Source organism: Henckelia pumila, unplaced genomic scaffold (assembly GCF_033568475.1).
Source record: "Henckelia pumila isolate YLH828 unplaced genomic scaffold, ASM3356847v2 CTG_80:::fragment_1, whole genome shotgun sequence".
NCBI lineage: Eukaryota > Viridiplantae > Streptophyta > Magnoliopsida > Lamiales > Gesneriaceae > Henckelia > Henckelia pumila.
Window position 1 is genome coordinate 636,558 of NW_027331883.1, and position 11,982 is coordinate 648,539.

Below are 11,982 nucleotides of genomic sequence, written 5' to 3' on the forward strand. Positions count from 1 at the left end.
GCTCGAGCTCGAGCTCGATGTATGTTCGAGCTATTCGAGCTCGAGTCGAGTTTTGATCGAGCTACTCGCAAACTGCTCACGAGTATCTCAGCTCGTTTGCATCCTTAATCATAACACAATAGATTAATATTATTATTATTTTTTTAAAAAAAAACCTTGTTTTTAAGATCAAAATTATTATATTATAATGAACCGTAGGGTGGGGGGGAGAGGGGGCAGTGAGCAGGGAGTGCATCAGAAAATGATCCCTTAAAACCCCACAAAGACTACAGTGTTAATGGGCCCACCACGGGAGTGCCCAATCTCGTGCTCCACCCCCTCACCGAATATTCTCTCCCCGATGTCTCGTTTTACGCTCCCCCAATTATTATCTCAACCTCTTCGCCGAATAAATTTATATATGTTGAAAATATATATAAATATATATTATTATTTATTGTTGAATGTTGAAGGTTGAAAGTTGAAAATTGAGTTGTAAAATATTGAAAATTAGTGTGTGATGATGTAATTAATGATGTATTAATTTTTGACTAATCTTCAATTGAGATCTATAAATAGGTCTCTCCATTTGTGTAGAAAAACACAATTGTGAAGAGAGAAAAATTTTATAAAGTGTAGAATTTGATAAATTTTGAGTTTTTGAGTTTTTACTTTTTACCGTAAATTTTTACTTTTTCACAACACGTTATCAGCACGATCGCTCGAAGGTTCTCTATATTTTCCGACGCTCCAAAATACAAGAAGTCAAAAATATTCAACAAGTAAGAATTTTTATTTTACTGTTTATATATTTTTATTGTGTATATATTTAATATATAATATCACGTTATTATCAAAAAATAAGTTTTTTTTCAAAACTTGTTATAAATCCTGGGAGGATGTTAAGACGACATCCCACACTCCCGGTAAGGGATACGACAAGTATAAAAGCCTATAAGGTTTTTAAACAATAACGTGATATTATATATATTTATTATGTATATATACTAACTATATTAATATATAATTTCATGTTATTATATAAGAGGTTGTCTATGACACTGACCTTATAATAACGTGATATGATATATATTTATTTTGTATATATACTAACTATATATAATTTCATATTATTATATAAGAGGTTGTCTATGACACTGACCTTATAATAATGTGATATGATATACATAATTATTTAATTATGATTATCATTATATGCATTACATGATTATCACGAATTTTTATTCAACACATACTCAATTTTTTCTTTACCCCCAACGGTCACAAACGGTAACAAAACGGCTAGTTTTTGCCCTATAAATATGATCACTCAAACTCATTTTCAATCACACCAAAATTCATTCTTTCTCTCAAAATATTTTATCCTCGGTTTTTTCGAAGATGGAGATGATGGCATTTATAAGGATATTTTTCATAACGACTATGATCATCATGCTCACGAGTTTTGTATTCACCGGCGATTTTCCACCACAGATTTTTTATCTATTTATATATGCACTTGTAATCTACGTTCTTCCATTATTTTGTATTGTCATACTAATTGAAATTAACTAATAAAATGCATTGTTATTTTCTAGTACCACCATGTCGAACTTGGCGAAACTCGAATTCATTGCACTTGATATAACCGGAAAAAATTATATGCCATGGACCCTCGATGTAGAAATGCATCTCGAGTCATTGGGTCTTAACGAAACTATCAAAGAAAATAACATATCATCCTCACAAGATAAAGCAAAAGCGATGATATTTTTACGCAGACATCTTGATGAGGGGTTGAAATGTGAATATTTGACCGAAAAAGACCCAATGATTTTGTGGAAAGGGTTAAAAGAACGTTTTGAGCATATACGGGAAGTTATACTTCCGACTACACGAGATGAATGGAATACTTTAAGATTCCAAGATTTTAAAAAGGTGAGTGATTATAATTCTGCGATGTATCGAATTGTCTCACAGCTGAAATTTTGTGGGCATAATATTACTGAAATGGAAATGCTTGAAAAGACATTTTCCACATTCCACACATCAAATATAACTCTACAACAGCAATATAGAGTGCGTGGATTTTCAAGATACTCAGAACTCATCGCATGTTTACTCGTGGCGGAAAAGAATAATGAATTGCTCATGAGAAATCATCAGTCCAGACCTACTGGTTCAACGGCATTTCCTGAAGCAAATGTCGTAAGTAAAAATGAAAACCAAAATCAAAGATATAGAAAAGATTTGGTCGAGGTCGTGGACGAGGACGTGGGCGTGGACGTGGGCGTAGAAATGATCGCGGTCGTGGTCGAGGCCGTGGATTTGAAAATAAAAGAGATAGTTATTTCAATAACTCATCTCAAAGGAACGTCACGAACCACCCACAAAAGAGGCAGCATGATAATACGGGTGAAAATGAAAATCATCCAAAAAGAACTGAGAGTGTTTGTTATAGATGTGGCACTCCAGGACATTGCTCAAGAACTTGTCGAGCCCCTGAGCATCTATGTAAGCTCTATAAAGATTCAATAAAGGGGAAAGAAAAAGAGACCAATTTTACTGAAAACATTGACCATGCAAGTGGTTCAATGAATTTAGATGCTGCCTACTTTTTGAATGATTTCGAAGATATTGATTAAATGTACTGGTGGGAAAAGAATGTAACAATGTAATTTTTATACTGTAACATATTATAATTTGCATGTATCTTTCTTAATTCATTTTATTGCATATTGTTTTTTGAAGATCATTATGGAAAATGCTATGATCAAAGATGGAAATAATGCACTGGAAGTTTGCATACCAGATAGTGGTACAACGCATACTATCCTCAGAAATGAAAAATATTTCTTGGAATTAAAACCAACAAAAACAATGGTGAATACAATATCAGGTCCTGTAGACTTGATTGAAGGATGTGGCAAAGCACAATTTTTGTTACCTAATGGTACAAAATTTTTGATAAATAGTGCTTTATATTCACCACGATCACAAAGAAATTTGTTGAGTTTTAATGATATATATTCTCATGGTTATGATACGGAAACAATAACCGAAGGAAATGAGAAATATATGTGTCTTACTACATATAAATCAGGAAAGAAATATGTAGTTGAGAAATTATCAATGCTCCCTACTGGATTGCATTATACACATATAAGTCCAATCGAATCAAATATGGTTATTGAAAATTCTTCAATACTAACAAATTGGCATGATCGATTGGGACATCCTGGTTCAATAATGATGCGAAGGATTATAGAAAATACAAGTGGTCATCCACTGAAAGACCAGAAGATCTTTCAGAATAATAATTTTCAGTGTAAAGCATGTTCTCTGGGAAAACTTATTATAAGACCATCACCAGCTAAAATCCAAAAGGAATCACCCATATTTCTTGAACGTATTCAAGGTGATATTTGTGGGCCAATTCATCCACCATGTGGACCATTTCGATACTTTATGGTATTGATCGATGTCTCTAGCAGATGGTCACATGTATGTTTATTGTCCACTCGAAATGTGGCATTTGCAAAATTGATGGCTCAAATAATAAAATTGCGGAATCAATTTCCCGAATATACGATCAAGAAAATAAGACTTGATAATGCTGGAGAATTTACTTCCCAGACTTTTAACGACTATTGTATGTCGATGGGAATTACTGTTGAACATCCTGTAGCTCATGTTCATACACAAAATGGATTAGCTGAATCATTGATTAAACGTCTGCAATTGATTGCTAGACCAATGATTATGAGAACAAAACTCCCTATTTCTATATGGGGACATGCAGTTTTACATGCTGCTGCATTGATTCGCATCAGGCCAAGTGCATATCATAAACACTCCCCATTGCAGCTTGTATTTGGCAAAGAACCAGATATTTCTCATTTGAGAATTTTTGGATGTATGGTGTATGTGCCTATTGCACCACCTCAAAGAACAAAAATGGGACCTCAAAGAAAGAATAGTATTTATATCGGCTATGATAGTCCATCAATCATTAGATATCTTGAGGCTCAGGCAGGCGATGTGTTTACAGCACAGTTTGCTGATTGTCATTTTGATGAAAATAACTTCCCAATGTTAGGGGGAGAAAAGAAACACATCGAAAAAGAAATCACATGGTATGTACCATCATTATTACATTTGGATCCTAGAACTAAACAATGTGATAAAGATGTACAGCAAATTGTGCATTTGCAAAGAATAGCAAATCAAATGCCAGATGCATTTGCAGACACAAAAGGGGTAACAAAATCATATATACCTGTTGTAAATGCCCCTGCTCGAGTTGAAATTCCAAAGAAACAAAATGAAGATATTCATGATGTCATAAAACGCCTGAAGCATGGAAGGCCAGTCGGTTCAAAGGATAAAAATCCTCGGAAAATAAAATACATAGAGAAAAATGATGATCAGAAAATAGAAAATGGTGTTCCAGAAGAAACACACGATGATAAAAATATTCTGTCAGAACCACAAACTGACGAGAATCATGAAATCTCTATCAATTATATTAATACTGGAAAAATATGGAACCGAAAGAATGTACAAGATATTGATGAGATATTTTCGTACAATGTGGCATGTGACATCGTAAATGAAGATAATGAACCAAAATCTTTTGGTGAATGCAAAACTCGAAAGGATTGGTCAAAATGGAAAGATGCCATCCAGGTTGAATTAAATTCGCTAAATAAACGTAGTGTTTTTGGACCTATAGTCCTTACACCTAAAGGTGTTAAACCTGTTGGGTACAAATGAGTTTTTATTCGAAAGAGAAATGAGAAAAATGAAATAGTGAGATATAAAGCTCGACTTGTTGCACAAGGTTTTTCTCAAAGACCTGGAATTGATTATGAAGAAACATATTCTCCTGTTATGGATGCAATTACGTTTCGGTATTTGATCAGTTTAGCAGTGTCTGAAAACTTGGACATGCGTCTAATGGATGTTGTTACAGCTTATTTATACAGATCACTTGATAGTGATATATACATGAAAATCCCTGAAGGATTTAAGATGCTAGAAGCACAAAGTTCAGAACCCAGAGAATTTTATTCTGTGAAATTACAAAGATCATTGTATGGGTTAAAGCAATCCGGCCGAATGTGGTATAATCGGCTAAGTGAACACTTGATGAAAAAGGGATATGTAAATGATCCAATATGCCCTTGTGTTTTCATCAAGAAAACAACATCGGGATGCGTGATTATTGCTGTATATGTTGATGATTTAAACATCATTGGAACGAATAAAGAAATTCAAGAAGTGATGTTATACTTGAAGGAAAAATTTGAAATGAAAGACCTTGGAAAAACCAAGTATTGTCTTGGTTTACAAATTGAACAAAAAGAATGTGGAATTTTTGTTCACCAGTCTAATTATACAGAGAAGGTCCTTAAACGTTTCAATATGGATCAATCAAATCCTTTAAGTACTCCAATGGTTGTCAGATCATTGAATATATAAAAGGATCCATTTCGTCCATGTAAAGATGATGAAGTTGTTCTTGGTCCTGAAGTACCATATCTAAGTGCCATTGGTGCCCTTATGTATCTTGCAAACTGCACTAGACCAGACATATCTTTTGCAGTAAATTTATTGGCAAGATTCAGTTCATGTCCAACGAAGAGGCACTGGAACGGAATTAAACATATATTCCGTTATTTACGAGGAACGACGGATTTGGGACTTTTGTATCCAAAAGATACAAATCAGAGAATAATTGGTTATGCTGATGCTGGATACTTATCTGATCCACATAAGGCACGTTCCCAAACCGGATATGTATTTACTCGTGGAGGCACTGCAATCTCTTGGCGATCACAGAAACAAACACTTGTTACAACTTCATCAAATCATGCCGAGATTATTGCACTACATGAAGCAAGCCGTGAATGTGTCTGGCTTAAATCAATGACTCGGCATATCCAAACTTCTTGCGGATTATCAGTGGACAAGAATCCAATCACACTGTATGAAGATAATGAATGAAAGAAGGATACATCAAAAGTGACAGAACTAAACATATTCCTCCTAAATTCTTTGCATACACTCAAGAGCTGGAGAAGAATAAAAATATTGATATCTGTTACATTCAATCAAGTGAGAACTCATCCGATCTCTTCACAAAGGCACTTCCCACGGCGATATTCAGAAAACACATTTATAATATTGGGATGCGCAATCTACGAAATATGTGAAGAATCATTCATGTTGACATCAGGGGGAGTTTACGTGGCTGCACTCTTTTTTCCTTACTATGGTTTTTGTCCCAATGGGTTTTTCCTAGTAAGGTTTTTAACGAGGCAGTATACAACACGTAATGGAGATAGTCATTCTATCATGATCATCATCATAAGGGGGAGTGTTGAAAATATATATAAATATATATTATTATTTATTGTTGAATGTTGAAGGTTGAAAGTTGAAAATTGAGTTGTAAAATATTGAAAATTAGTGTGTGATGATGTAATTAATGATGTATTAATTTTTGACTAATCTTCAATTGAGATCTATAAATAGGTCTCTCCATTTGTGAAGAGAGAAAAATTTTATAAAGTGTAGAATTTGATAAATTTTGAGTTTTTGAGTTTTTACTTTTTACGTAAATTTTTACTTTTTCACAACAATATATATATATATATATAGTTATATAACAATTAAAATCACCAGATCAAAAATTGATTTGAATCGGGTCTGATTTGGTCAAATTTGATTTAAAATTTGTTTTATTGTTAATGATTACAAAACTAATAAAAATTTGCTCATAAATAGCTATATGACAATTCTTGTTTCTATACCAAAACAAGATTATTACATTGTCAAGCATTTAATTCATACAAAAAATGTGCAGCAAAATATTCGAAGAATTTTATTGTTCAATTTACTTAGAGCAAGATCGATTATCAGAATAAAAATAAATCTCTCGAATATATGTGATGTCCCGAATATCTTCGAAGTCCACCAAAACCAGACCGAAATGGACATGTCGATTATGTAAGCTTGGGAAAAGATCCCAGATTATGAGATGTTTGTAAGCAAGAGCTAAGGTGTCTGATAAGGATGTAAACTATGAATCAAATGGTTCGCGAGCTATTCGGAGCTCGGCACGGTAGAAAGCTCGTTCGAGCTCGTTCAATAAGTTTATCGAGCCGAGACCGAGCTTGATTTTGAGCTCGACAATTTTTACGAGCCGAGCTTGAGCTTAAGGATGTTCGGCTCGTGAGCTCGCGAACATGTTTGTTAATAGGCTCGGGCTCGGCTTGTTTAGGAGGCTCGCTAGTACGGGCTCGATCTCGGCTCGTTTAAGAGGTTCGCGAACTCTAGCTCGGGCTTGGCTCGTTTATGAGACTCACGAATATATTTATTTAAATTATTTGTTTTATTTAATTTGAGTTTGAGTTGACAAATAAAAAATATTAATATTATTAATGCAAATGACATGAATATAATATAATACTAAAGAAGGATGAATTTACAATAATAGGATGTACTCACAATTTTTATTTTTTATTTTAACTTTAATATTATTGTATAAAATTTTCTTAAAAACGCAATAAACAAAATATTTATATGTGCAATACTACTACTGAATGACAATTCAATCAATACATTTTTAAATAACTGAAATAACAATTTTGTTTAAAATGTATTACGAGAATTAGAACTATATGTGCTAGATGAATCATATTAAAAAACTTTTGTTAAAATAAGTTATGAAATTATCTAAAGTAACTTTGTTGAGTTAAAACTTGTTAACTCAATATATATATATATATATATATATATATATATGCACAATATTTTCATAAAGTTATATAATATTATTAAATAAAATATTTCATGTACGAAAATATCGTATCACAAGTAATGCTTATATCTTATTATTAAAAATAATAGTGTGGTGGTTTCTTAAAAACATTTTAATATAAATATACATTTTTTAAATCTAAAAATATATATTATAATAATTAAGCCACACAATAAATTTTTATATAATTGTAAAATAAGCATTGACAGTGTTGATTTTTTTCAAGGGTAAGTGCTTGAAACTTGAGTTTAGCATTTTTAGTTTGGAGCTTCAGATTTTATTTAAACGATATAAAGAATAACGAAGCTTAAATTTTGAGTTTATTAATTATTTGATCGTGTGATAAAATTTTTGGAATGATGAATATAATTGTGTATGGCTATACAACAAAGGATAGTGCACATTGAACTTGTACATATTGAAAGAGATCAAAGGATTGTAGTTGAAATTTGCATCTAGAATTTGATCTATAATAAATTCGAAGATTTCAAGATATATCATGACTTGAGCAGTCAGTACTGATGTAATAAATTAATAAAAATCGAAAAAATTGATAAATAAAATTGGTAGATTTTTCGAATTGGGCTGTGTTGGAGGTTGAAGTTTTAGATCATGGTAAGTTCATAAATCAAGTTATAGTAAATTTGATCGAGAAATTATAATCGAAAAAAATCAAACTCGAGCTATGTTATATGCCTTACGAGTTAGAAAACGAGCCTAAAAGCGAGCCCGCTAACGAGCTCGTTTAACGAGCCTGAGCTTCCTTAACGAGCTCGCTAACAAGCTTGAAAACGAGCTCTCTAACGAGTCTGCTTAACGAGCCTGAAAACGAGCCGAACTCGAGCCAGACTCGTATAATATGATAAAAGAGCCGAGCCCGAGCTTTTATATATACTAAACGAGCCGAGCCCGAGCTTTATGATAAAAGCTCGGATCAAGCTCGAGCCGAGCTCGATCCCTTATTTCTGTCAAACGAGCCGAGCCCGAGCCTGATACTGTTCGGCTCGACTCGGCTCATTTACTTCCATACTAAATATGGTATTCACATATATATGGGACAAACAAAAAATGAAACATATATAGCTTATATTAGAGTTGACAAAAATTTCCGAAATCCCGACCCTTCCCGAATCCCATCCCATTCTCGTCCCAAAAAAATCTCAACCCGAAATTTTCCCGACTCGAACTTTCGAGATTTTTCTCATCCCGATTAATATCGGGAGCGGGATCGAGAATAAAACCTTATTCCGAAAGGATTCCCGACCCGTCCCAAAATAATATAATAAGCTAAATATTATTGGGTTTCAAATCATATAACACTTAATTTTGAACTTAATTCGCATAATATTTATTGTTGGGATGATCAAATTATAAAATCACGAATTTCATTTTATTTTTGTGTATTTTTTAAAAAATAAATTCATAATTTAATTAATTCATATTTATAATTATCTAATTAGAACAAATATGTAGAACAAAACTCAAGAGATTAATTTTACAATCTATTTAACAAAATTTATTTAGTAATTATATCCGAACATTTTATTAATAAATATCCGATACATTTTTTTTTAACAAAACTTTGAAACATTATCCTAAATATTTTAATATTATATGTTTTAAGTTGAATATTTATTTTTATTTATAAATATAAGTTTTTAAATATTATATTTAATAAAATTATCATATTTTTTTATTTTTTGAACGAAATATTGAACATGAAAAAAAATTCGAGATTTTCTCTCCCTACCCGACGGGATCCCGAACATTCGGGATCCTGAATAGTCGGGTCAGAAATGTTTCGGGTACATGATCGGGAGAAAAAAAGTTTTCCGATTCTTTTCGGGGTAGGAGTTGGGTAGGTGGTTTACGAGACGGATCCGAACCCTATTTCACCCTTAGCTTATATAATTGAGATGGAGGGAGTATCACAATGTGATTATAGTATTATTTGGATTCAATCTTTATATAATTGATGTTTAGAAACCAAAACTTGAACTCAACAAATTTGTTTACCTAAGTATACAACAAATCTATTTTAATTGATTTGCCGGAAATAATAATGTCTAATAACAACCAACAAAACATAATGCGCACATATGAAAAATCAAACGTCGCAATTACACAATTATGTTTCGAAATTGCGTATCAAATTGTATTTATTTGGGGTAACTAGATTTGATATGCATCATTAATTGCCCCCAGGAATCGTCTTTAATAATGACAATTCATGATAATTAAATTCCCAAAGAAAAGGAGATATCCTCATAATATACAATTATCTTTATTTCAATGTTCCCAATCATTCGGGATAAATTAAAATTTATTAAATCAATTCTTAAAAATAAATAATATGCAATATATATTTTTAATTTAGATACCCAGGGATTAAAAACTCGTCTTATTCGTATATCACAATCTTTTCGATTGGATCCGATTCATAATTTTTTTTTATACCAACAATATTATTTTCATTGTGAATGTAAATTGAATCGACCCATCTTATATATTTATATATATATATATATATATAAATCCATGATTAGGTATGGCATAACGTACCGAAATACCGAAATTTTGGCATACCGTACTGACATTTTTTTGGTATACCGAATTTTTTTCGGTATCTATACTATATCAATATGGATTTTTTTTTGTACCAAAGTTTCGAAATTTTACTATCGATATCGGTATGAATTTTTCTTCATATTAATATTTATAATAAAATATACCGAAAAACCACCTCTATCCATGATATGGTATCGCAAACCTAATTCTTTTCTAAAGGGAATTTCATTGCTATTCAAAAGGTGATTGGGAACTTGTTGAGGGTTGCTAAATTTAAAAGGAAAAAGGGGACCTTATTTTATGTATATATTTTTTCTGAATAAATTGGCAACTTTTTATGTCATAATTATTGAAATGGGGCCTTTGGTATGATATTAAATTCGCAGGCTTCTTGTTGAAAAACGTACGAAAGGGACATTATATATGGCTTTGGGGCTAATATGTTGGGTGGTTCTACAATTTTGGCATCGTAATCATGGTCAATGCCTTTATTTTTTTTACTTGACCTTCAAATTATTCATTAGAAAATAATATCTCAATGTCAATAACTAAAATTGAATTGAGGTTCCAAACTTTTGATGTTTATATCATTTATATTTGTGAATAAGTTGAATGAAAACATTTCTCTCTTTATTTAATCTAAAATATCTTATTTGTCTTCAAAATTTGATAATTTACTTATACGTAGTGACACAATAAAAAAAATGTTACATATAAATATTATCATTGATGAAATCTAGTTTTTAACTTTTGATTTACCGTTAGCAATATTATGTGTTCCACTTCAACTCCACTGTCCACAGACCACAATAATTGTTTTTCTATCTACTAATATTCAATTTTTATTCCAAAAACAAAACTAAGAATTATCTTCAACTTTCATTTTCTATTTATTTCCATATTGTTTGATTGTTTTTTTTTTAATGATGTGTGATAATTCAGCAAACATTCTGACATCACCAACCTCGAAAACGGCCAACAGCCTTCTCTATACAGGTTTCGAAAAATTCCATAAAAATAATAGTTGTCATAAATAAGTTTTTTGTTTTAGGTGAAAATCTTCCACAAAGATATTCCAGACAATGAAGACAAAACAGAGAGAACCCCCATTAATGAAATGCAGGAACACAAACAGGTACAAGTAGGTACCATGAATGTATTCTCTCTCTTTTTTTTTTTTTGTTAGTAATTATAATATTTTTTCACTATTTTATTTTTATCAAATTTTAAGATTTTTTTTCTATATTGATTTAGTATCAAACAGTAATATATTACCGGTCCAAAAAAAAAAGTAATATATATTACCGGTCAAAAAAAGAAGTGATATACATTAATTAAAATCATTATTATATTAGTGAACTAATTAATAAACTGAATATATTTTACATATTTCTAATTTAATGGATATTAGTATAATATTTATCTTTTTATCTATTAAACCTCTTACTGGTCATTTAATTTTAGAAAACAACATAAATTGCAAATAAAATAATTATATTTACAAACACAAAAACGCATGTTAGATGCCTCACAAGTCAATTTTGTGAAACATATATCATATTTGGATCGTCATAAAAAATATTATTATTTATGTCAAAATATTACTT